The sequence below is a fragment of the Polypterus senegalus genome, chromosome 1 (genome assembly GCF_016835505.1).
Source record: "Polypterus senegalus isolate Bchr_013 chromosome 1, ASM1683550v1, whole genome shotgun sequence".
Taxonomy (NCBI): Eukaryota; Metazoa; Chordata; class Cladistia; order Polypteriformes; family Polypteridae; genus Polypterus; species Polypterus senegalus.
This window is the reverse complement of record NC_053154.1, coordinates 134,334,039-134,361,944: the sequence shown is the minus strand read 5'-3', so window position 1 is coordinate 134,361,944 and position 27,906 is coordinate 134,334,039. Positions and strand designations below refer to the sequence as shown.

The 27,906-nt window shown below is 36.8% G+C and overlaps 1 protein-coding gene across 1 annotated transcript in view; it reads right to left on the bottom strand.

Annotated features, from left to right (window-relative positions):
* LOC120532571 (guanine nucleotide-binding protein subunit beta-4) overlaps window positions 1-20,835 on the bottom strand; it is a 184,585-nt gene extending 163,750 nt beyond the window's left edge. The window contains exon 1 of the mRNA XM_039758694.1: window positions 20,638-20,835. The gene's annotated coding sequence lies outside the window, so the exon portion shown is untranslated. The remainder of the gene's footprint in view (window positions 1-20,637) is intronic.
* Between the last annotated feature and the right edge of the window lie 7,071 nt (window positions 20,836-27,906).

Below are 27,906 nucleotides of genomic sequence, written 5' to 3'. Positions count from 1 at the left end.
GCATAGGTGTTTTAGTTTGGGACAAAGGAGTTAGTTTTGTTGTCTCACAGACTGCTACAACTCAGCACACAAAGTGCTATTCAGTAACGTTATTAAGATTATTCAAAGGTGATTCATTCTAAGTTCATTAAAAACTGCTACAAATCACAATGCTATATTGGCAAGAAACTCTAAAATTAGATCTGCCTCATCAAAAAATGGATTTGAATAAAAGTCTACCAACAGAAAACTAGAATTTACTACTTAAATTTACTCACTCAAACACTGTGTCCCCAATTGTTCTCTTTCAATCATTTTCTGAACAAAAAAGCAACTGGGGACTTATTGTGTTTCATAGTGGCAATAATACATATTTTTCCTTTTCTTATCATGCATAAAAATGACATTCTGCGAAAAGTGCAAAATGCAAAGTGTTGATTGAGTGGTATTGCAGTCTTGCAATGTATGATGTGCATGAAAGGGACAATGGCACTGGCGTTTAAAACCAATGTAAAATATTGTTTTGATATACAGTGTAATCAGTTTATTTCAAATTTATTGGCGTCTTGCTCTTCCTTCAAATTTATTACTACTTTTACATGACAGGGTGGGGGACTCCCTTTTATATTTTGAAGCATGTTATAACAGTATTTGATATCAGAAGGGTGGGGGGTCCTCTTGAATCTATGAGTGCTGCTGGTACCTGCCTACTTCGCACACTGACGCAAGACCAAAGAAGCACCACCACGCCACCACTTTCCTTCTACTGGTGCTCAAATCTCACTGCCTAAGTTATGTAAAACATAACACCACAAGGATAGGCTCCAGATACCCCCACAACCCTGCCCAGAATAAGCAGGTTAGGAAAATGGACAATGAATGAATAATACGGGAACATCACTGACAAGTGGCATTAGCTTGTGGAATCAGAAACGCACACTATAAGCTAATGTTCCATCATTCAAATGTGCATCTTCAGTGGTCCCTTGAAAAGGGGAAAACCTGGCAAATTCGCTAAACACTTCCAACTTGTGCGGCCACAGATGATGTGATCATTGTAAGGATATTGAGCTACTAAAACAGCAATATAATGAGCAAATAAGTATGGGCTCTGGAGTCACATGCCTCCTGCTACAGTACATACCAGTGGTTCATTTTAAATTATTTTTGTTTTGTGATTGAAAAATATAGTTAATTCATTGTCATTTTATTAATACATTTGGAATGTAAATAAAGTAATAAAGGATTATGCATTTTTGCAGATATTTCCATTGATAGACGTTTATAGTGCAAGTTCATTATCAGGTTTCAGACATTGGCAGTATAGGAGCTTGTTCATAACCAGCTTATATAGGGATATCCCAAAATAAAAATGTTGAAACTTATGAAATATGCTTATTTTTATATTAATTCTTGCAGTTGATGTAAAATGAAGATAGTTATAAATGAAATACACAACTCCTACATATTTTAACTGTTTTGAGTCAATCAGAAAAAACAAAATCCAGTTACTGTACGTAGAAGAATATTCACATTAGAACACTACACTTTTCAGTGTAGTTCAGTGTTTGAACCTAAAGTACTTACAGAATTTCTTTCTATGCATTCAAAATGTGTAGCAATGATGAGTATAAATTAGTAATACAAAGTACCATATCATCATCAAAATATACTTGTTTATGTCATTTTCTTATAAGCTCAATAATCTCTTTACAGAGGTGGATATCCAGGGGTTGGAAAAACTTAGGTGTTAATGGAGTGCCCAGTATAGCACCATATTCTACAGTAAGAATTTTAATTTATATTGCTTATACAAACAGAAGTTTATATGCTGGAGTATACTGTATAATTTAAGCTCTGCACTAATGTTAGGCCCAGAGACACAACTTTGCTTAGCATATCCCCATTCCACATTATCAAAAGCTTTCTCTGTATCCGAAGACAACAAGATCTCTGGGATTTCAGATACCCCAGAAGTACATATTAAACAACTGTCAATGACTCATTCGATAATAGATATCGAGCTTAACTAATTCAGCTTGATTTTGTAATATTGTAGAAGGGCAAATTTTCTTTATTCTTTTGTGTTAAAGCTTTCGCCAAGACCTTGACATTTGGGAGTAGGAGATTATTCTATAGGATACACATTCTATGATGGGTTTATTCTTTATATGGAAAAATAGTAGTTAAGGCCTGCCATAGATCCTATGGTTATATGTATATTGTTGGAACAGCCTTAGTAAGAACTTTATAGCATATTTGGTTTATTCAGCTCCTCTACCTGTAGCACAACAGGCTGTGGCATTAATATTTTATCCACACAATCATTGAGACAAGCATCACATCCATTACAGTTGCATGTGGATAAAGTCAATGTTAGATACTTTATCTGTTTGTGTTTCCCGATATTACTTCCTGCTAATTACTGATATACATTAATGGCTATTAACTTCCTTCTAACATATTTATTGAGCAAATCTTAGCTTTAGTTTGAATTCAAAATGCTGCAACTTCAGAATTAGTTATTCTGTTTCTCTTGTGGTCAAAACATGTTGTCTTCTTAGCAATGAGGTATCTTTATTATAAACTGCAGCACTGTGTAATCTTCTGTACTTGATGACTTTTATAGATCTTATTAAATACTTTGAATACCATCTCCTGCAGATATTTCTGGGTATGGTATCTATGAAAATCTTCTCCGTTCAGTATTCATGGGTTAAATCATAATTTTCATTATTGAAGCATAATGTATTGAGTACTAGAATTAGACAAGCATTGTCAGAAATCATCATGGTTGGAAGGTCTAAGAAATGGTAGTAATTTATTACGATGCCAGCTAATGAGTAACCATAATGCAGTAGCAAAGAAAATCCAAAGTTTATAGAATATGGGTGGAAAACCTCCAAAGGTCCATAAAGTTGTAAGCCTTGACACAATTTTAAATTATTATTTAAATATTGTAATTGCAGTTATTGATTACCTGTCTAAATCAAGGATTTAAAGTGCACTCTTCTGCCATTATAAGCTTATGAAAGCACATATTGAGAATTAACTTTACCAACAAACTTTACCATCAAATTCTTTATAATCCATCACTTGATAGAATGCCATTCATTGTTCAATAATATCTCAGTAGCTATATAGATGATTGCTTCACTTCTCTGGACCATAGTTAGAATGAAAAAAGACCATCCCAAATTCTTTTGCAAGGTTAAAAACATAACTACAATTTTCTTTATAAATGTAATTGTACTGCTCTAACTTCATGTGCAGAAGAAGAGATGGATTAGAAGATAAACACATAGACAAGAACAAAGCAAGAATCAAAACCAGGAAATCAAGCCTAAGAAGAATCTAAGCCAAATCACCAAACTCAAAGTCAAAGTCAAAAAACAGTTAATGAAATTCACTTACTACATTATTTAGAAAGCATAAGCACAGTAAAGTGTTAGAAATGTATTCTCAATAATCAAGGCCAAAGAACGGGCCTGAATAGAGTCATACTAATAATGTCATGTGATGCAAGTAATTGAAGGGTTGTCCCAGCAACTTCTACACAAAAAGCTGGCACCCATAGAAGAAAACAAAATGGCACTGTGGAGATTACAAAGCATAAAGTTAAAATGACACAATAACTCAAAACATAAGTTATTCACTTATAATGAATGCGGTTTATTTTGAGTTTCAAATATGAATTCCCCATATTTATAAAACCAAAATAAAAATATTTCTGTAAAATAAAAAAGAAATTATTCAGCCAAAAATAAATTAAAAAAACAAAGACTAACCTAACAGCAATCATTTCTCCGACTATTTACAGTAAAGAATGACATATGCAAATGAATGAGATCATAAACATTCAAGATCATGTTTATGCCAATATCAAGACAAAAGAATACTTATAAACAAAGGTTAACACTATGCAAGTAGGGGAGTGCATATTTACCCTGTTAATATCATTAGCCATACATACAGTATAGGATTACTTGTAAACCCTTTCTTAAATAGCATCTACTTTTAACTCAACATATTGCCTTCCTATACTCAGCATATTGTTCCTTGATTTTATGCTTTAGGAAATCAATAATGCTAACGGGTTTTTCCGCACATAATGATTTGGAACAAATAATTTCATCTTCAAAATTCAATTTTAACATCTTCATACAGGTAACATCCTAAGAATTAGAATCAAAATCAGAATGGAGATTTACAGACCAATGAAAAAATATGCAAAAAAAAAGTAAAATGTAGCCCTAGCTTTGATATGACTTAGAAGCAAAGATGAATCCGGAAACTAAAAGCTACTGCCATAAGCACCAATTTACAAACACTAGATTGAAATGAAAGATGAGAATGCACTTAATGGGACGAGGTTAAAACCAAACCAAAGTACCTGGTCAAACTGAAGAGCTAAGAACTGAGCAAGGTATAAGAAATCAGCCTCTTAATCACTGTTGGAATAGATACTTTTGTTCTGATGAAATGCTGCCTTCCTATACTTTACTAGTTTTTTTTTAAATCTGAAGAAGTTAAATATTTACATTTTAAGAAAAAAACAAATACATTGCACACACTACATTTGTCACAGATAGGAATAGATTGAATTCTTGATAATTCATGACTGTTTCAAACTGAAAAAAAATGAAAATAGGGCAACACATAGTGCCTTTTGAAAGAGTGTCTACCATTCTCCAATGCAAAATGTTGAGGAGCAGCTAATCCTCAGAAGTGTTGATTCACCTGTTCAAACACAGTTTATGTGTTAATTTCTCACAAACATGTGGCCTTTCCACTTGCCACCTGGCATTTAGTGTATGGGTCCCTTTCTTGTAATCCAGTTTCCCATACATGTGGATATTAAATTGACTGCTGACTCTGAATTGACCAGGTCTGAACTAGTAACACTGCGCAAGTGTTCCTGTGATATTCTGTTGTCCAGTACAGGACAGGTTCCTACTTGACATTAGTTGCTGAGAACATAGACTGCAGTTCATTATGGCCCTCTGCTATGATAAGTGGTCTAAAAAATGAAATTGGCACGAACAGGCCTTTCAAGTCAATATAGCTCACCAGTCCTATCCAATTAAATTCCCCAAAATAATATCAAGTCTAGTTTTCTTGTCTATTTTTCCCTGAATTATGTCATTATATTTTTCTATAAATGTTACAGCATTATAATACAATATACACTAGTAAAATACTCATCATGAAACAACAAGCCAAAAAATAAGTAAAATACACACTGCAAGATAAAATTCTTGTATTATCAATCTGAATAACTTTAAGGATGTGAAAGTGAACAGTTTCATGGCTTCTGTCTCATAAACATCAAGTGACTAGTTGTGCCCTTGCTGCAGAAAATTCATTGGGTGTCTTAACTGGTTCATAATAACCAGCAACATACCCTTATTCACAGAGTATTTTTAGAGTGACAGTCTTCCACTACATCACAGCTTTTATTTTGAGCTGGAACCTTTTTCTGCACTTATCTTGATTCAACAACAATGATGTAGCCACAGCTCAAAAAGTGATCAATGTGACACTGTGATATCTTTGAGCCTAGCTGCTTTTGCATATTTATAAGTCATTACTGTTACATGTTTTAGCCCAAATATATACAGGTTAATTATTACCTTTTAGCAATATACTGTAGTTTATTAAATACATGTGAATAATAATGTGCAATCTGAGTCCACAAGAAGACGAAAAAGGTTCAAGTTTATTCTATGTGTACATAGAACAGTTGACAATAACATGATACCAACAAAATGGCATGCAATGCATATATAAACTCTTATACATAATATATACAATACAAATTTGCAAATATATAAGGTGCAGTGTTCCATATTTAGTAATGGAGTGAAGAAGGCTGAAGGGTGTACAGTAGTGTGATTAGCAGATGATTAACAAATGTGCTAACTTGGTTGACTAAAATTTATTCATTTTTTTTGGTTTTGTAAACAAGGATTGTCATGAGGGTATAAATGACAGTTCTTAGGTATGTCTAATGTGCACACTGCTGAATATATCCTCTATTGCACATGCCTAGGAAAAAAAAAGCCCCCAGCTTCCCTGAAGAGGGATATACAATTGTCAAAAACCCCACTGGTCAGTTGTATAAACTTACAGGCACTCTTCAGCCATATATAACTTTGAAGTTAAAGACACATTTAAAATACATCCTTTCTTTATTGCCATATTTCCTTTTCTTAATATCTACACAGTGCTTACTGGAAGGGATATATTAATTATAGCAACACTGCAAATCTAAAAGAAAACATTTCTAAGGAGTATGCACCCCTGTTGCATACATTATTCCTATGTTGTTAGTATTACAACTTTAAAGCTTTTTAAAAAATCATTTCATTTTCACCCTTCAGAGGCACTTTATCATATAAAATAAGAAATTAGAAGCAAATTATGTATGTGGTTATAGCATCAAGAAAATCTGCATTGTAAATAAAATTATAGTCAGAATTCATAGAAATTTGTAAATTGCATTTAATTTTCAAACTGTACGTATACACATTAAGGGCAGCATAGTGGAACAGTGGTAGTGCTGCTGCCTCGCAGTAAGGAGACCAGGGTCACATTTACATGTTCTTCCATAGTCTACATGGGTTTCCTACAGGTGCTCCGGTTTCCTCCCACAGTCCAAAGACTTTGACAAAGACAATACACGTTAGGTGAATTGGCGATGCTAAATTGGCCCTAGCAGTGTATGTCCAGGGTTTGTTCCTAACTTGTGCCCTATGCATGCTGGGATGGGCTCCAGCCTCCCCCAGTGGGCTTAAAAAACAGTATGGTATATATATTAAACAGCAATCAAGAAAAGCCAACCAGCAAATACATTTTTTATCACCTTACTTTGAAATCATTGTTAGAAACAAAAGAACAGAAAAAAATTTAGATAATAGAATGACATTTTGTGATTTGTGGGTGGAATACCAAGAGCCAATGAAGGCCATAACGGCATTATTACTATGGGATCACTCTCAGACTTTTTACTGAGGTTGAGGATCTGGTCCAAGTCAAGAGTTATTGAGGTTGGTGGAGAAAAAAATGGTCATTATAATATTTAATTTTATGTTTTTGTGGCTATATTACATTTTTTTTTATGAATTCTTAGTACTACATTTGGCCTTGTTTGCATTGAGTTGCCTTTTTAGGCACTTCCATTTGGTTCATTTTGGCTTTTTGCCTTGTGTTGGCTATTATTTGTTTATTTATTACATTAATTGATTTTAAAGAACAATGTTTTGTTTTTGTTCTTCAAGCCAAAATGTTTATAGTCTTTCTCTCCCCTCATGGGCATTTTTGGGACATTTAAAAGTATTTTTGAACTTTTAAAGTGAACACCCATTTAGGGCATACGCAAGCCTAAAATCTTCCCTCTTGGTTTTGGGCTCTGGCTGCTTTGGGTGAGACCTGTTTCTAATGATGACCTGTGAGGTAGTAATTGGGTTTTTGCTTATTTTGGGGCCTGTTCACCCCTTTAAGACACTTGGCATGTGGTGGTATACTTTTTCAAGATGACACATAAATGGAATGTATTTGCTGCAGATAGTGGGATTACTGGCATAAAATGAACTTTATTCACTAGCATTGAGAATTTTATAAACAGTTTTTCAATTTTGTAACCTGCACAACTTTTCCTGGGTCTGTATCAAAACTACTATATGAAGATTTGCCATTTTATTTACAGTATACTAGTTTAACACCACCTTCTCTTACTAAAGATTGTCCTAATTTGACAAAATTATGAAAAACAATTCAACTACATTAAAAGGTGGGTTTTACTGGTGCCTATGTAGGAAATATGAAATATGACATTTTCATATTTGGGTGAGATATTTCCTTAAATTCCATTTTCCACATTATAAAGTCATACAACTATATAATAATTCTGTGATATGTAAAACTTCAATATAAAAAGTAAAATGCTGTGACTTTAATAAGACATAGGTACTGAAAGAGTATATAGGCATTATGTGTTTTGTGTTTATTTCAAGATTATTTTTCATAAGGAAATAAGATTTGACAGTTATTAACTAGTGGTAGCATTTATGTTACATCTCCAAAGATGGTCATGACTTAAATGGAATTTTCACTTTCCAAGATTAGGTAACTTTTATCTAATTCTCTATATAGAATTGTAGGATACTCAGATGGGGTGAGGGGCATGCAAGCCTGTTCCTAGATCATAAAACTACTGACTTGTGCCTCAACACTAAAAACATCTTTTAGATGCACTCAGTCAGGGCGCCAGCCTAATTAAACATTGAAGGCTTATACTGCTAATGGTTTTCATGTTCCATCTTCCTGTTAATTCCTCACTTATTTCAGAGGAAACAAAGTCCATTATATGCATTAGTTGCTTTAAACTAGAGTATGCTTCTACAGCGCTGGTTTTTGAGAGTCCCAATCAAGAAAGCCATCAGCATATTCTAAATGATTAATTTCTAAATTTTCAAATCATATACTATTAATCTAATGATATGTTTCAGTACAATAACACAGCTCATAAAAATTCTAATGTTTTGGTTTTTAAATAATTTAGCATGCAAATAATTCAGAAATGTCCTTCATATAGTGTATTGCTCAATCATGGACATGACATGCATATGTTGCCCTCAATGTGTGAAATAAGGCATTGTACAGAATGCCTAGGAAATCTACAGAATGCTGAAAATGGGATGTCAAAGTATGAAACAATTAAAAGTCAAACATTTCCTAGGCATTCTATGCAATGCCAAGGTAAACCGGCAAGTCATTCTGTATAATGCCTAGCTATTATACTGTATATAACTTTCCCTAGGCATTGTATAAGTAACACAGTAATTTCATGCTTGCCTAAAAACGTTGCGTATTCTATAGAATTCCTAGGCATTCTATACAATACCAGCTTTCGCGCATTGCTGGTAACACATACCTGCTCACAGCAACTACAGACAGATTTCCTAGGCAGTTACCTTGCCACACTCCTTAGAAAGAGACCAGCTTAATTCTGTATGATTACTAACCAGTTTCGTTTGGTTGACAACATGGCAATAACAATCTCAAGACAAACGTCTGATCACAACCTTACATTGGGCATAAGATAGATGGTAAAATGCAGACTAGGAATTAAGCAAGTAAAAGATATGCTTTTGAGGCAACTCAGCTAAAAATGTCTTAAATAATATATTCTTTAAAAACTAAGATGGACAGGGTTTGCTCTATAAGATTATATGATACAGAACTCGATCCTTGTTCTGGTTATAACTCCAATATGTTACTCAGCCAATGTGAGAGCAAAACCATAATGGGTGCAGCATGGCTCAACAAAGGAAAAGTGCCATGGGATACAAAAAAGCAAACTATATATACAGTATAGGCAGCACCAGCCATATGAAAAAGTTTGGCAATCCCTCTCAGCCTGCATAATAATTTAGTCTACTTTCAACAAAAAAAGATAACAGTCGTATGTCTTTCATTTCCTAGGGACATCTGAGTACTGGGGTGTTTTCCGAACAAAGAGTTTTAATGAAGCAGTATTTAGTTATATGAAATTAAATCAAATGTGAAAAACTGGCTGTGCAAAAATGTGGGTACCCTTGTAATTTTTCTGATTTGAATGCATGTACCTGCTCAATACTGATTACATGCAACACCAAATTAGTTGGATTAGCTTGTTAAGATTTGAACTTCATAGACAGGTGTATCCAATCATAAGAAAAGGTATTTAAGGTGGTCAATTGCAAGTTGTGCTTCCCTTTGACTCTCATCTGAAGAGTGACAACATGGGATCCTCAAAGCAACTCTCAAAAGATCTGAAAACAAACATTGTTCAGTATCATGGCCTGGGGAATGCTGCAAAAGCTATCTCACAGGTTTAAATTGTCAGTTTCAACTGTAAGGAATGTAATCAGGAAATGGAAGGCAACGGGCATAGTTGGTATTAAATCCAGGTCTGGCAGGCCAAGAAAAAAATACAGGAGCAGCATATGCACAGGATTGTGAGAATGATTAGACAACCCACAGATCACCTCCAAAGACCTGCAAGAACATCTTGCTGCAGATGGTGCATCTGTAAATCGTTCTACAATTCAGCACAATTCGCACAAAGAACATCTGTATGGCAGGGTGATGAGAAAGAAGCCTTTTCTGCACTCACACCACAAACAGAGTCACTTGTTGTATGCAAATGCTCATTTAGACAAGCCAGATTCATTTTGTAACAAAGTGTACATACAAGAAAAGACAACTTAAAGGATAAGTTCTGCATTTCTCAAGTCAAAGGCATTTCTTCACAATCACGATATACTGTATGTTAATTTGCCACACAAATTTGCAACCAAGCAGCCAGTATATTTTCTCTAAGAGTTATAGTACATGTATAACAAAACCAGAAATGTACATTTATTTATTTACAGTATATTAGCGAGCATCAAAAAAGTTTTATATTACATAGTAGGGGACTTTGCCACCTGCTCGCTTCGCTCGCCCACCCCCTTCCTCCCAACGGGCGCACAACGCACCAGCCACTTCGCATCTCTGCTGCTTGTGTTGTTAAGGTTGGGCTGAACGCATGCTAAGCATACCCCCTCTTAAACAGTGATACCATGGCAAACAAATACATTTTTTTTTACCTCTTCTATGCTTGATCAGCTGGCTTGCTGCTGCTTGTACCATGCTGCGTGATCTGCATGTCTTGCAGCGCTTCGAACATTTAAAAGTCTGTACAGCAGCTGTCCTTTTGAATCACTTCCTTGTCTCGCAAGACATTAAAGCGTCTCCGAGAAAATCATGTCTTGACCCAAGATTTTTTTATTATAACAGAGATATATATCTTTCATAGCTTAAATCATATTACAGTACTGTTTTTCTCATTCAGTGATTTTCAAGAGCGAGCAGTCTTCATATAAGTTGTATGGAGATGTCATGAGTATAAATGCACGTTGGCCTGTTGGATGTGAAACATTGTAGACTCACGCTTTTCTGGATAACACAGAAGTAACTCGGAGTGCATGAACATAAACCAATAACGAGCATAAAACAAACTGGACACTCAACAAAGGCAGGGTTGGAAGCTTACCTAAAATTAGATCAGTGGGACAACAGTGTTAATCATACCTTGACATATTGTCTTATTTTACTGTAATAAAATGTAATAACTATGTTTATTTTTGCTACCTAGGGACAATTCCTTAGAGGTGCTGTTTAGTCAACACAAACATGCAACACTTCAGTAATAAAAGCTATTAGTCTACTTGTACAATGTCTATCTAAAATATTCCTCTGTAAAATTTATGATGCCTGACTTTAAGGTATATTTGTGCTATGACACTGCAAAACATTTCTTTGCCACACCCACCACACAAATAAACAGCTCGGGATCCCAGTTAACACCTCCCCAGGCAAACACGTGGTCCATTCCAACCCTCCAGAAATGACCATCTATCTGTCGCACCCAGGTGTTACATTGGCATCCCCTTGGCCTGGTTCACTCGCTTTTTCACCACCAGAGACATGATACTTTCTGGGTTATGTACTAATTTACCTTTATACCCTTTATTTATATATTAATTTATTTTTTATCAGACTAGGGGGCTTCGCTCGCCAACCCCCCAATAAATGCATGTGAGGTAAACTCTGTTTTTGAAATTCTCTTGACTTAAACTTCAAAGCCTTACAATATTTACATACTTCTGACATATCACCCGTGTCCATATATATTCGATCTCTATTTGCCTTTCCGTTATTTCTCAGAGTAATAATTTCTCTTTCTTTGCGTTAATGCGATGTTTACTTTATTTTTTTGACACTTTCGCTTTTTTCTGCATCTGCATCTTTGCGCGACTGCGATCTGTACTTTCTTTTTTTTAATACTTTCTAATTTTCCTACTTTCATATTCTTTAACTTTCTCCACATGTGTATCGTGCCAACGTTTTGTTTTTTTTTTTGAGCCTTTCGAATTCCACTGCTTTCATAATCTATAACCTGCTCTGCATGTGTATAGCGTCAATGTTCGGATTGGATGTGCTTTTTTTTCAATTCCATTTGTTCCGGGCTGATAATTACTTATCATTACTTTCATAATCTCTAACCTGCTCTGCATGTGTATAGCGCCAACGTCCAGATTGGACATGCTTTTTTTTCAGTTCCACTTGTTCCGAGCTGATAATTACTTTCTTTATTTTCTGAATTTGCACTTAGATTATTCTTTTTCTTTTTTGTCTCTCCAACGCTTTTGAGTCTCTTTTCTCCACGCTGCTTTCTTCTTCACTTAGTCGTCTACAGTTCATTTATAACATATTGTCCTTATACGCTTTATATGCGCTGACAGCCCTGAAAATGTGTGTGCTCAAAGCCAAAACACGAATGAGTGTGTTTCTGCCCGTGCTCTTATTTGGTTGTAAGCAGGGCGTGTCTTGCAAAAATCTCATGTTCTACGTCATTGTGAGATGGTCCCGAGTCAATCTCTTGCACAAAGTCTCATGTTTAAGGTCCCCGCGAGATGCTCCGTGACCAATCTCTTTAGTCTCATGGGTCTTTCAAGCGTCTTCCGTGATCTTAACATGAAGATCATGTCTCGTCGCCCTACTGTTTCTGCATCTTATTTATCAGACTTAAGTAAAGGAAAAATTTCTTATGAATAAAGAAACTGTCAATTCATAAATAACCATAATAGCCTGTACAGAAGAAGGAATGTTGGCACAAATACAGACAGACCTTTATTTGTCCCCAGGGGAAACTTTAGCTTTTTACCAAAATTCTTTAAATTCTGATCTTTCATTTAATGCAAGATTATTGGAAGCAAAGTTCAGCACAAGCAAGTAGTGAAGCATAATATCACTTGAATATCAGGGCCATTAACATTATAGAAATGAAGGCAGTCATTCCTTTTCAGCTGTAGCATGGTAGCTTTCCTTAAATCACATTCATCTATATATATAATTCACTAAGGTAAGACGACCATGGAAAGCACGCCAGAAGGGGCGTAGATTCACTAAGCTGCCGACAAGTGAGACACCTATGGCGCACGCAGGAAGGAGCCACGCCCACCAACTCCAAGACCATTGGATACGACGACAACTCACAGAGCCACGCCCACCAACTCGGACGCGACGACACAGAAAAACCGGCGTCATTTATATTCGTCTGTTGTAGAGGTCACATGCAGCTCCGACCCACGTTGATTGTTAATAGAGGCATGTTTCTCGTGGAGGTGAATCGCCATATGCGGTGTGTAAAACTGTTTACGAGGGGTATCCCATGGGATCCTTAATACGTTCCTTTACAACTAAGGTTAAAACACAATGAAGTGAGCAGTCTTTAAAAAACGAGTTTTCGGTTACGACGCACGACTGCGTGCACTATAGCAAACTGTTTTACATGCTACATACAGCAATTTGCATCCGCGACAAACATGCGTCTTCTTGGATAATCCTGCACTTTGTACACACCCCCCTCCCACCGTGGTCGGGTGTCTTGGTGGATTATATATAGAAAGGCAGCCAAAACCGCACAGAGCAATGAAAAGTCTACGTGAGTCACAGGTGTATCTGGACTGTACAAAGACGACAACGACTCGAGTGACGAGTTGGAGGTGGGCTAGGGTTACCACTTTTAATACAAAAAAATAAGGGACGCGCAATTTCATTCTCAAATACGGGACGATTCTGTATTTTAAAGGACGGGTGGCAACCCTATCACAGAGAACACTCTCCGACAAATTGTGCAGTTGGCTTGATAACAATTTCCGCTAACACTCTGCAGCCAAGTATTTGTTTCCCCAAACTGCGGTATTTTTGCAGCCGCTTGCGTTTAAGCTCTGAAACTTTAAGATGCGGGGGGTTACCTGGAGAAGCATCTGCCATTTTTTTAATATTACTCTCTGCCAACACTTTGCAGACTCTACTTAAAAGACCCACCCTCCTCACTGGACAGTTAAAAAGACCAATCAAACTAACAATGACATCAAGTATTACCCAATCAAAAGTAGGAAAGGAGGAAAGGAGGCATCTTCACATGCGTGTGGGATGATTTGCATGAGACGCTGCTTTAAAAAAAATTATAAAAAAAATATGGGACAAAACCCGTCCCGTATTGATTCAAAACGGGACGCACAATTTCATTCTCAAATACGGGACGATTCCGTATTTTAAAGGACGGGTGGAAACCCTAAGGTGGGCACATGAGCAGGCAGTGTATACTGAATGAGAAATCAGCAGACTAGCATGACGGAGGGAGCGGAGTGGATGTCCTTCTCCTCTCCCCCCGTTCCACCCTGAGCGCCGCACGGACGATTGTGTGTTGGTTCGTTCCGTGCATTGGTTAAAACCCAATGAAGGAAGCAGTCTTTAAAAACCAATAAGCCCTGTGCCTCTGTTTCATTACCGTCTCACCTGCTTCACCAATGCAGGCCCCGCAACAGCCAACCGGGTAACCAAAGTCTTTGGGTTCAGGGGGGAGTATGGTTACAAAGCTGAAACTTAAAGGAATTGACGGAAGGGCACCACCAGGTGTGGAGCCTTTCGCTTCATTTGATTCAACACAGGAAACCTCACCCGGCCTGGACACGGACAGGATTGACAGATTGATAGCTCTTTCTCGATTCTGTGGGTGGTGGTGCATGGCAGTTCTTAGTTGGTGGAGCGATTTGGCTGGTTATTTCCGAAAACGAACGAGACTCCCGCCTGCTAAATAGTTACACGACCCAACAGCGGTCAGCATCCAAATTCTTAGAGGGACAAGTGGCTTTCAGCCACGTGAGATTGAGCATTAACAGGTCTGTGATGCACTTGTATGCCCGGTACTGCACGCGCACTACACTGAATGGATCAACGTGTGTCTACCCGGCGTGGGTAAGCCGTTGAACCCCATTTGTGATGGAGACCGTGGCTTGCAATTGTTCCCCACGAACGAGAAATTCCCAGTACGTGCGGGTCATAAACTCGCACTGATTACGTCCCTGCCCTTTGTAAAGCCCCCCATGGTCGGGTGACTTGGTGGATTATATATTAAAAAAAAGCAGCCGGAACCGCAAAGAACAATGAAAAATCAACGTGGAAACCGACTGAGACGGTGTTTGGAAAATTAACAGTCAACGTGACTCACAGGTGCGTGTGGACTATACACAGACGAAAGCGACCCAGGTAGGGAGTTGGGGGCGGGCACATAAGCGGGCAGTGCGTACTGAACGAGAGCCGTTCAACCCCGTCCTTCGCTTTGGAAGGAGAAAGCGCGATGGCGCTCCTCCGGTTTTCAGTCACGGACAACTGTATGTTAGTTCGTAGCGTGCATTGTTGCAATGTTACTTTTTTTGGTGGTTTATTAAATTACGGATTTTTCAAATGTTTATTTTTTCCTCTGTGCTTAAAAATCATTTAAAAAGCGGCCTGATTATGTGGCGTATGCTACGTCGCGGGTTGGCTAGTTAATTATAAATCAGCAGTTAAGTATCTACCTCAAACAGGCAGTTTATCATAAAGGATACCATTTTTTTAATAACAGGCTAATTTCCATCTCATAAGAAAGAGGAGAAACAATGTGAAAAAAGAAAGCAGTGTGTTATTAATTCTGTTGTGACACAACATTTTTTCAAGGTCAGATTAATTCTGCAAATTGCAAGCAATATAAAATAATGTATAGAAAAATGAACCTGAAATAGCATGATTGAAGTATCAAACTATGTCCTATGTCTTCTATGTGAGGAAATCTACTGTTTCTGAAAATATAATAATATCTACAGTAATCTGTGGTAGTGTGTATGTATTAAAAAAGCTTTGAACTAGTGTCTACAAAAAAAAAATGTTACATCATGAAGGGGCTTACTGATTGTGAACTTTGAAGTGCAAGAAGGATCAAACTGCAAGGTCTTCTAGATAATGTTTTGTTTTTAGAAACAAGTCCTAGAAACAAACCTTTAAGTCCCAGGTTTTCAATATGTGTAGATTCATATTTTCATAAAGTATATATTTAACAGAATCAAAGACTAGATTAATAGTCAAAATTAATATTTTTACTGGAAGAAGTATGCATTTCATGCAGATCACTCAAGGACAGGTAATTCAGTTCTGGAATGCTGTATATAAAGCATACTTCTGTAGTAATATTGATCATTGGCTAATTGTTTCCTTTAAATACATAAATGCTTTGTCCAGTTAGCATTTTACTTATCAGCAGCCACACATACAAATAAATGCCTGTCACAGCAAAATGTACTTTTCAAAGGAATTAATTCATTCACAGTAGACTTATTTTTTTAAGAAATCAAGAGTGTAGTCTTTTTCCAGGATAAAAAATTCTTATGCTCAATAAAATAGCCATTTTATGATACAGACACAGGACTACTTCTTGATCTGATTATGATTTTAACTATTAAGCAATATTAAGAAAGACATTTCTCTTCAAAAAGAGTAAAAGTTAATGGCCCATATTAGCCAATCATAGCTTTAGATTAAAATGAGATTATGTGGTTCTGAAAAATAGGACCAGTTATACTTACAGTATCTGGATATAAAAATAAACATGCTAGCTATTTTCAATCTAGCAATTAGTATACAGTACCAAAAGTCAAATCATGAACAGCTAGCTATCTTCTCAATAAAACCAAATTTAACAAAATGTTACACTCATCTCCTACAAGGTCTACCTGGCTATTTCAGGAGACATGGATTTTACAGTTTAAAACTGACTATGAAAAAACAACTAAACTTGAAAACAAAACTTCAATTTTCAATTTAAAAAATTTCCTTGGGAACATAATAATATAAATGAAAGAAGTAAGCTCTGATCTACTGGGAACATTTTCAGTCTGATCAATTCAAAGCTGTACAGATTTCCAAGTGATACCAACTTCCTACAATGTCTGGTCCTGAAATTTAGTCATTTGAACTAAATCAGCAAAACAAAATTAATTTCACCATAAGGGAAAAACTAATGAAAATGAAATACATCAGAATATTAATGGGCTACAAAAAATGAATTAGTCAAGCACCTCGCCAAAATAAAATAAAGTACAAAAAAAAACTATAGATAGATAAGCCCTAAACCAGGGATGTCAAACTCAGATCCTGGTGGGGTAGAGTGGCTGAAGGTTTTGGGTTTCAGCCATTTTCTTAATTTATAACCAATTACTGCTGCTAATGAAGCAAATTTGTTAGCTTTTTTTATTGACTTGCTTGTTAAGATTCATATCCCTTCTTTTCTTTTTTTAATTAGCAGCCTAACAATAATAAAAGTGAGCCAACAGATGACAAGGTAACTTGGGGATCTCAAATTCAGCTCCCAGAGGGCCACAATTTTCTCTCCAACCAATTTCTTAATCAAAGACGTACTGTAAATTTCTGGGGGGTTTTTTTTGGATACATTGATGCAAATGTGGTCTAGTTTGCTGGTCATCTGCTGGATCACTTTGCATCTTATTATTGTTTAACTGTTGGTTGCAAAAAAAAAAAGAAACAAAGGTCCTGAATCTTAAAAAATCAACTCAAAATTAAACTAAAACACATTTTTCATTAGCAAAATTACTGTAATTGGTATCTACTTAAAAAATGGCTAAAATGAAAACATGCAGCCACTTTGGCCCACCACGGTCTGAGTCTGACACCTCTGCTCTAAACACAAGCAGACTTAGTGACCGCAATGTCGATATAAATAGCCAACCACTACAAAAACAGCTGTAAATCGAGGAGAAGTAACACTGAGATTTCTGGGACAAAAGACATGTTGAGACTGAATGTGCATCCTTCTGCACTTCACTCAAAAGTACTTAATCCATCCATCCATCTTCCTAGCCGGCTTATCCAGGGCTGGATTGCAGGGCAGCTAAAGCTTATCCCAGCAATCATAGGGGCTATAACTGGAATAACACACGAACAAGGGTGCTAGTCCATTGCAGGGTGAAAACACACATACACACGCATGCGCACACAATCACTAGGGTAAATTTAGCAATGCTAATTTGCCTAGCCAGCATACAGGAAACACATGGAAACAGGGAGAAAGTACTTATTTAAAAGTATAAGTTTTATCCAAGTAATATCTGTCTAAGACAACTGAAAATAATTACACAAACAGATCTCAAGATGGTGTCATTTACATGAGTAACCAAACATTTCTTCGGATAGATTCATATATTTTTGTGTTTTAAAATTCAACCTATTTCCTACTGTAACCTCCGAGTCGCAAGAGGTATCCATGATCAATATATAGTTAAACCACTACAGAACATTTCATACATTTAATGCCCTTCTTGCAAGTTATCCAAATAAGAGCCCTCACCTCCGGGCACAAAACTGCAGTGCAGTCCCAATCTGGCTTGCTTTCTATGTACAGTTCAGATTTTCTTCCCCAGATTCACATAGGTTTACCCGCTATATTCAAAAGACGACAACCACACTAAAGCTGCAGAGTGTAAGTGGGTGCTTCAATATTGTGATAATGAAAATTAAAAGGATGGACAGATGAATCTAGCAGTCTGGCACACATTTACTTGCACCTAACTAGAGATACTGGAAAGCCTGCCCTCATTCCAAAAAGCAGAGAATCCTAGGGGTTTGTTCTCATCATTTTATTTATTATGCACACTCAACATTTATGTATTATTTATTCTTATTACAACATTAAACTACAAAAAGTTATTATTTATATATAAAAAAATAAATTTAACTTTAAAGAAACAAGCAATACAATAAATACACTATTGTGATCTTCCAGGTAACTGGGAGTTAACATTTTAAGACAAAAAATACAACTCTGTACTATGGTGTACTTTTTAAAAATACTCTATATTGTTATTTTACACATCGGGGTTGGGGTTCTTCTGCAGTAACACTGGACGCAAATCTGAAACTAACTCAGGATGGAGCGTCAGCTCATCACAGAACACACTTCGTTAATTTTAAAATCTCCAGCTATACATATCATGCTTTTTTAAGAGGTTCACATGCACGATTATGAGAGGTGTGACACTGCACACAGAAAAATCTAAAGCTAAATACAGGGTGGTCCAGATCTAATTATGCAATTATGAAAAAGTGAACACATCGCACCCGCTGTTCAGACTGACAACCGTCTCCCCGCCATTTTGGAATGCAGGGCAAGTGCTGCCATCTATCGGCAAAAAAATATTTTTTGGTGAATTCTCTAAGTAATAAACTTAAGTTAGAGTATAACGTAATGAAAATTGCATAATTAGAACTGGACCACCCAATAGAAGGTCGTGCAAAAAGCAGTATGTGACTACACGGGGGTGTGAACACTGGTCTGAAGAATTGTGAGGGGGTTACATAATCTTTTTTTGGCACATCGACAAAGCTGAACAATGTGTAATAACAGTGGAACCTCGGTTTGCGAGCATAATTCGTTCCGGAAATGTGCTCGCAATCCAAAGCACTCTTATACCAATGCGAATTTCCCCATAAGAAACAATGGAAACTCAGATGATTCGTTCCACAACCCTAAACTATTCATATAAAAGTGATTAATACAAAATCTTAAGTAAAAATACATAAAAGTAAATTAACCTGCACTTTACTTTTGAAAATAATCATGACTGGTGCGAGATCCTAAACTCTAGTGGGATTCCACCCAACGGGACAACACGCGGAAGAGCGTCTCAAAGCAATCGCGGTCTCATAGCGATGTAGCAGTTCGCCGTAAATGCGAATCCGAAAAGATCGCGGACATGCTATAAGCGCCTGCCGTTGATGGGTGATACAAGGAACATTATAAATGCGCACGGGCATAGTATTATTGGCCATTAACCTGGGAACGACCTGCCTGACTGCTGTGTCTGTGTACTGGAGAGTGGCATATCCCGGTACAATAAATAACCACACTGTTCCTGTTTCAAGCTGAATAAAGCTGGTGTCGCTAAAATACTGACACTCAGCTTCGCGTTTAAGACGAGGACTCGCACTTCACAGTGCGCGCGCACACACATACACACGTGGTCACAATGCTGTAGTAAACAGTATATGCTCGTATGGATGTTGACTTTATGAGTGAGGCACGCCGACTGACGATTACCCACAATCCCTTAGCGAGAGAAAGAACCATCAGCTCAATTGTGATCACGTGACGCACGGCAGACAAAGCGTATACATACTACTCGTATTGCAAGACCTCTCTTGTTTATCAAGTAAAAATGTATTAAAAATTTTAGCTCGTTTTACAAAACACTCGTAAACCATGTTACTCGAAATCCAAGGTTCCACTGTAATGGTTATGGCAGTTGCGAAATGCTGCGGGTGTGCCAAATCAACATAAAACACATATTTGCAGGCTATGTTGGATGCTAAGTTAAAATAAACCAATACGCTGCCATTCCCCTGTGGCATATTCTCCCGTCCGGTTTCTCCTGTAGTAAGCAGCTGCAGTGTGAACAATGTCACCGGAAAGAATTCGAGGAATTCGGCCGCGTCAAACAACGGTTCGGCGCGACACCGTCAGAGGCCACACGCTCAATGACGCTCTCCGCACGCGGACTGCACGCGGCGCTACTTGCGCACCAGCCGCCCAGCCTACACCACACCCACGGCGCGCGAACACCCCAATGGACCGTTTAACAGGTTTATGGTTTTACCCTTTCCCCATCATTCAATCCCGTTTGCATGAGGTATTCATTACTATATTTACTTAAACCAATGCAGATCACTTCTTACCTTTTATCCCCCTCCCACTAACTCTTATCCCAGCGTGAACAGCCGCGCTAGTACTTGACGGGTGTGCGTGTGATTTTAAATGCCATCCAGACAGGGGATCGTCTCTTTTCACTTGTGCTCCAGTTGTCCGGTGTGGGTGGAGATGATGTAAAGAAGAGCAGCGCACCCACAGCCAGCTGATCCGCCACGAGCCAGCAGCAGATGAGGAGGCGGAGGGAGACTTACGGAGATGGGGGTGGAGGTGGTACCGGCATTCGTTGTAAAAGAGCGGCAGTTTTGAGTGGTAGAATCCGCCCGTCTTGTTCTCTTATGTCGAGATGTTCATATCAGGGAAAACGTCAGACGTGTAGAATGAAATAGTCAATTCGACTTCGCGTCGCGACACTTAAATTAGAAACTGTGAAATGTATGGTTAGCTAGAGCGTTGGATCGATTGTAATATATTTGTTAAATGTGCATAACTTCAAACAAAAACGATTTTTGAAAAATAAATAACCGTTTTACGTATACAAAAACAATAAAAATAGTGCCTCATTACAGATATGAAATTTAATTAAGTAATACATTTCCATACTACTTGCAAATGTTTACAGAAAAACATTTTAATACAGTAGTGTTTTTATCATACATACTGTAAGAGGATACCATTAAAAAATACTACCTTTGTTACTTTCCAAATTTTTATAACACATTTTACATTATTTATTATATGGAATATAAATGATTATGGGTGGCACTTTAGGGTAACTGATCACCACTGCTCAGGCACAGCTCTAGAGTTCTGGATTCTAATCTCACTTTGATCACTTTGTGGAGTTTATATGCTGTCCTTGTACTGTATACAAATTGTGTGCTCTAGAATTGTGTTCCTCCCACATCCCAAATGAGTGTTAGGTTGGCAGGCAAATCCAAATTGCCCCAGGTTAAATATGTGTATTGGTTGATGTGGCTTGAGATGGATAGACACCCTATAAAGGATCGAGGTTCCTGCTTTATGCACAGTTTTCCTGGGATAAGATCTGATTTGGATTTAACAAAAGATGGAAGTTTGGGAATTGTGTATTATGTGAAAAGGTGCTATAAAGGTGTTAGGCACAGGATCTCTGCTAACTTGAACAGGGTAAATAGTACATGTGGATGAAAATAAATTAATTCTGGCACTTTAATAGGCCTAAAAACATTTCATAAAGATATCCTTGATGAAAGAATTTATCTAAGACAATGCAAAAGTTCCAATTGTGTGCCCAGTACCACATAAAGTGCAGGAAGGACATTTACTTGGGAACAGCAAACCACTCCAGAAAGGTACATGTGAACATCAGGGGATGTCTTTGTAGGCTCCAGTCTTTCTGTCCCTCTGAGGCTTGCCCTTATTAGGGCTGAGCCTTACAGGTATTTCCTCCAATGCATGCCTCTAAAGAGGCAACGTGTTGCCATTCCTTACAGCTTCTGACCATGTATTGTCACCTACCAAATCTGAAGTTTGTTGTTAGAATTCTTCTGAGCCACACTTTTAAAAAGCAGCATGATTCTTGACCAGTATGTGCTGTCCCCAATCAATAAGGAAGTGTCCCAAACTCTTACCAGCATTTTGTGGTCATCCTCTTTAACTGACAATGGTCAGGTATTTCCACTAACTGCCATATTGCCTGCCCCTTAGCGTCGTGAAGAGTCGTTGTTGCTTCTGCTCATGATGCCTTCTTCACTTGTCTTCTCTTCTTTTTGTAAATTCTCTAGTCTATTTTCCTTTTGGTAAACCTAGCACACACACAGGGCAGAGAATATCTGCTTTATTTTTACTGACAGGACTAGCCTTGCTACATCATTCTTACCTAGATTGCAGTTACATAATTTCAATAGTTATTGCTGTTACATAATTTCAATGGTTAGTAACTTGTTTGTATATCTGAACATGAATACATGCACATAATTTCAAAGTACATTATATACCCTGAGTGGCCATGTGATTAGGTGCACCTGACATTCGTATACAATTCATTTACTCACTCTGACAGCATTGTAAAAGCATGTTTAAAGCAGTTACCAACTGACTACATACTGTATGTGTTATTTAGCAGAATGGATAACATTAAACCTTTAAGTGACTTAGAACGGGTACCGTGGTATCCAGTAAAGCAACCTTTTAGGAGTTTCCATGCACTACAATGTCACCAATATCCTAAGATTTGGCCACTCACCCAAAAACAAATTGTAAACAAGTTGTTAGTGAAAGGAACCAATCAAAACTGGCACAACTTGTGAAGAGTAACAGAGAGATTACAGTCAGTTCAGCTGACTACAAGAGTGGTGCAGAAAAGCTCATCATAGATGGGTTATAGCTTGTGTGATCTAAGAGAGGTCCACTGGTGTCAGTGAAAAATAAAAGTTGTGTTTGTAGTCGATTAAGGAACACACCTTTTGGACACTGGAAGAATGAAAAAAATTAATAGGTTCTGGTATATCACACTGATGACAGGAGCAAGAGCACATGTATCAATCCTGCAAGGTGTCTGCAAAGCCAGCTATGGTAATTTGGATATTTATATTAAAAGAATATTTCACCAAAATATTGTATGTTTATATGTTGCATACCCCATGTAATTTGTGGTGATGGTCAAAAACTGATTTCATGTTTTAATGCAGAAGCCAGAGAAAGAAGTTTATAATAAAATAGAACCCAATGCTAACCAATACTGTACAACAGAAAACCATATATAAAACATCCAAAGGGAAAAAAATCTCATGTTACTCATGTTGCATAATCCACATGTCAGTTATCCAGTCAAATGCACTAAAGAGTTTTCACATCATTTGTAAATGTACATAATTGATGACCATTGGGCTCTATTATATTATAACTTTGTTTGCCTCCATTCTCCATAAAAACATGTGATTAAAATTTTTTCTCTGTCATCCCTACAAACTATATGGGATAAATGTCTCTATTCTAAAAAAAAAATCCTGGAGAGAAACACTAGGTTTACGAGACGTGATCTTCACATTAAGATCACGGAAGACATTTAAAAGACCCACGAGACGAAAGAGAATGGCCATGGAGCGTCTTGCGGGGACCTTAAACTTGAGACATTGTGCCTTGATTGATCCAGGACCATCTCACAATGACGTCGAACATGAGATTCTTGCAAGATATGCCCTACTTACAATCAATATCAAATAAGACCACGAGCAGCAGAACACTCAGTCGTGTAAACTAAGGCTTTGTGCACACACAGATCCAGGGTCTCAGTGCATAGAAAGCGTATAAGGACAGTACGTTATAAATGAAATGTCGACGAATAAGCAAAGAAGAAAGCAGCATGGAGAAAACAGACTCAAAAGCATTACAGAGAAAAAAGAGCAAAAAAGAAAAAATCTTGGTTCAAATTCAGAAAATAAGGAAAGTAATTTCAGCCCGTAACAAGTGGAATTGAAACAAAGCACGTCCAATCGGGCTCAAAATTAAAAGACAGAAAGCAAAAGACAAAGTAGAACTTCATAAAGGTTTTCACAAACATTGGCGCTATACACATGCAGAGCAGGTTAGAGATTATGAAAGCAGTGGAATTCGAAAGGCTCAAAAAAACGGCGCAATACACATGGTAAAAGTTAAAGAATATGAAAGTAGGAAAACTGGAAAGTATAAAAAAAAAAGAAAACTAAAGATCCTAGTAGCACAAACAAATGGAAATTATTACTTGAAAAAGGGAAAATAATCACCACCGACCAGGTGTCATTGAAAAAAAAGCAGGACAAAGTGAGTTCAGAAATAAAAGACAGAGTAGAAAACAAAGTAAAACGTCATAAAGAGGTTAAAAAACAAGGGGGCCAAACACATGCAGAGCAGGTTACAGATAATGAAAACTGGAATTCAGAAGACTAAAAAAAAAACATAGGCGGAAAACACATGCAGAGCAAGATACAGAATATGAAAACAGAAAAAAAAACAAGTGTCAAAAAAGTAAAGTAAACATCGCATTAGCGCAAAGAAAGAGAAATTATTACTCGGAGAAATAAAGAAAAGTCAAATAGAGATCGAATATAAGGACACAGGTGATATGTCAGAAGTATGTAAATATTGTAAGGCTTTGAAGACTAAGTCAAAGAATTTCAAAAACATGGTTTACCTCATATGCATTTATTGGTTACTTTGCAAAAATAATTATTAACTGCTGATGATGTAGATCGCTTTGTCTGTGCTGAAATTCCAAACAGAGAAACCTATCCTGAATTATGGTACAAAGTCATTAAACACATGTCTCACTGACCTCATTTAAAAGATTCAGCATATTGGTACTCAAAAGATTCCAAATATTGTTTTTACAGAAATTCTCAAATAAAAATTAAACTAATGAAATAGCAACAATTCAAAGAAAAAAAAAATCTTAAAAGTTTGTATCCAGAAAAACCAAACAATACAATATAAACAATAAATAATAAAAAATCAGTTTTCTATAAAATTGTATATTTTATCATCCAGATCTTAATATGCATAAACATAGTTTTTAACTGAATGCAAAAGCATGTATAGGAATTAATCCTAAAATGTAATGTTTGTACTTATTCTTTCCCAGTGTTATCCTACTGTTAGGGTTTGGTTGCCTTAATGAGTTTCCACCATCTTTGCCTGTCTATAGAGTACAGTATACTGTATATGTATACTTCAGCCTCAAACCCTGTCCTTCATATTCCTTACCACATAGTCCCAAACCATCTGAACCTCTGTCCTCCTTTGAACATCTCCCTATGATAGGTCTTCTCCAAACACTCTCCACTATCTCCAACTGGATTTTGCTTATCACAACAACACCATCTCAATCTAACGTCTGGTCATTTCTTAACCTTATCATTCCTTAGTCCCTCTCTCAGTGAGTTTCCCAAAGCCCTCTTCAGCATTCATATTTCAATCCTTTTAAGATTTTCTTTCTTTCTCTTTCTTATTGCCTATACCACTGTTCCTTAAATCTTCACTAGCTTTATTACTGTTGTTTCCTTACATACCACCCGTCACACCTCCTGATACATCTTCCAAGCTGCCAGTAATCTCTCACCTATTTTCAATTCTTGGCACTCTTCCTGGGTTATAACTGACTCCAAGCATTTAAACTTCCTTCAATCTAAATCTGCTGTAACAAGTTCTTACCCGTGACTTCAGATTTTCCATCGTTGGCTTTCAACTCTCCATGTTTCAAGCTTCCCTGCCACTCAAGTTACATTCCTCCAGTTTTATTTTTCTGATTCTGCCATAAACTCAAGATCACCATCATTTAACAATTAACAGAATTCACTCTGCCAATACCATTACTAAGCACATCCACTTCAAAGACTACACAGAGAAAAGAGCTAAGAGTCAAATTCTCATGTAAACCTTCCTGTTTCATTAAAATTTCAAGTGTTTCCATATGCTATTCTCAGTTTTATCATCAAGACTTCATGTGTCTTTCCTGCTAGTTTTACCATCTCTTCTGGAACTTTCTTATACACTGAAAACACTACATCCCTTGGGATTCTAATGTGGGCCTTTCCCAGATTTACTAACTATGCCTTTATAAGTATTATTATATATAGGTTGTAATTCAAAGTTTTGTACACACTGCCACATAATAAAAAAAACACTCTTCTGTACCTTTAATGAACCCATACTGTCTATCGTCTATCCTCACATGTTTTTTAGACTATCATCTAGTACTCTTTCAAACACTTTTGCTAGGTGTTCTGTTAATTTAATTCATGATAAATCCCACAGTCTGTTTAAAACAAAAGTACTAGTTTGGTCTTTCTCTAGTCATCTAGGATATTTAATTGCATATCATGATCATCAATTTCAGAAGCCAGTATCCCTCTTTTCAATCTACAACCCTGAGGGTCCAAATGCTTATCCTACCTTCATCAAACCCCATGCCTTCTTAAATTCAGATAATCTCTACCTCAGTCACTGGTGCATTTCAAATTATCCCCATCATTCTCTGTATTTAACAGTTGGTCAAAGTGCTCTCTCCACCTACACCAAACAACAAAAGGTAGGAGGTTCCCTCTGAATCACCTTTCATGCCATGCCAGTAATATATATATACATAGCTTGTTTTCTGAAGAAGTTGTCCATCACCTTAGGAAAAATGTTTTGTTTTCAGGCACCCAAGATATGTCTTTTACCTTCTAATGTTTGCAATGGGATTATATCACTGGCATGGTCATCACCTTGGAGGTTTTTACTAGCATATACTCCCACTTTAAGATTAAGGAATTACTGAAAACCACAGAATGTTCAACACAAAAAATATACATTAAGTAGTATATATTATAGATTGATTGCATACAGATACATGAGCTTTTTTTAACAAAATTGGAGCATTTCAACATTTTCTAACCATCAGCTTTGTTTCAACCATGGAAAGGACACCCAATCATTACTTGGGCCACATTCACAAGTTTAGAGTCACAAGTAACACTTGTCATGGTACAAAGTCCAAACTCAGATCCTGTGCTACTATCCTACCCTAACGAAACTCCAATGAATAAAATTGATGGTGCTTACTTACTCCAAAGAAAAAATGACAATTTAAGATGGGATGTATATTGAATTTATTTTGATTCCATTAACAAAAACAAAGTGCTTCATATATTTATCTTGAATACACATAATTCATCTGTTCTTGACCAGCTGATTAAATGGGATAGTCCCCCACCTGAACTTAAACAATGTTAGACAGTATATAATGCTAATGATTCTGGGAAAATACACTTATCTGTATACGACAATATATTGAATCAAGCAGATAAAAATCACACCACAAAGCCCACCTAAAGCCTGTAACGCAATTATGCACTATATAAGTGTATCATTACTCGTAATTTTAAAGTCGTGGTAACAAATTGTATACCCCTACATCGATGACAAATTTGGTATTGTAGTATTGCGTATTCGATCCTCCAACCCCATGTAATTCAAATTACAAGCTACCGTACAGACTACAGTTAATTTCCATTACTTAAGAGTGAAAAGGTTGGACTGTTTTATATATGTTTGTTGAATAGTTCACCATATGATTTCAACCAAGTGTCTATTTAAAGGAAATAAGCATATCGGTCACATCCTACACAGGTATATCATCAACTTGCTTTAGCCACTTGCAAATTAGAATGACTGTGCGGATAGTTATGTTTTCTCTGTGATTCTCAACCAACCATTGATGTTCTGACACCGGCTAAAGTTAACCAATAAGAAGACGTCGAAGGTGGGACAGAGCAATTTTGTATTTTTTGATTGGCGTG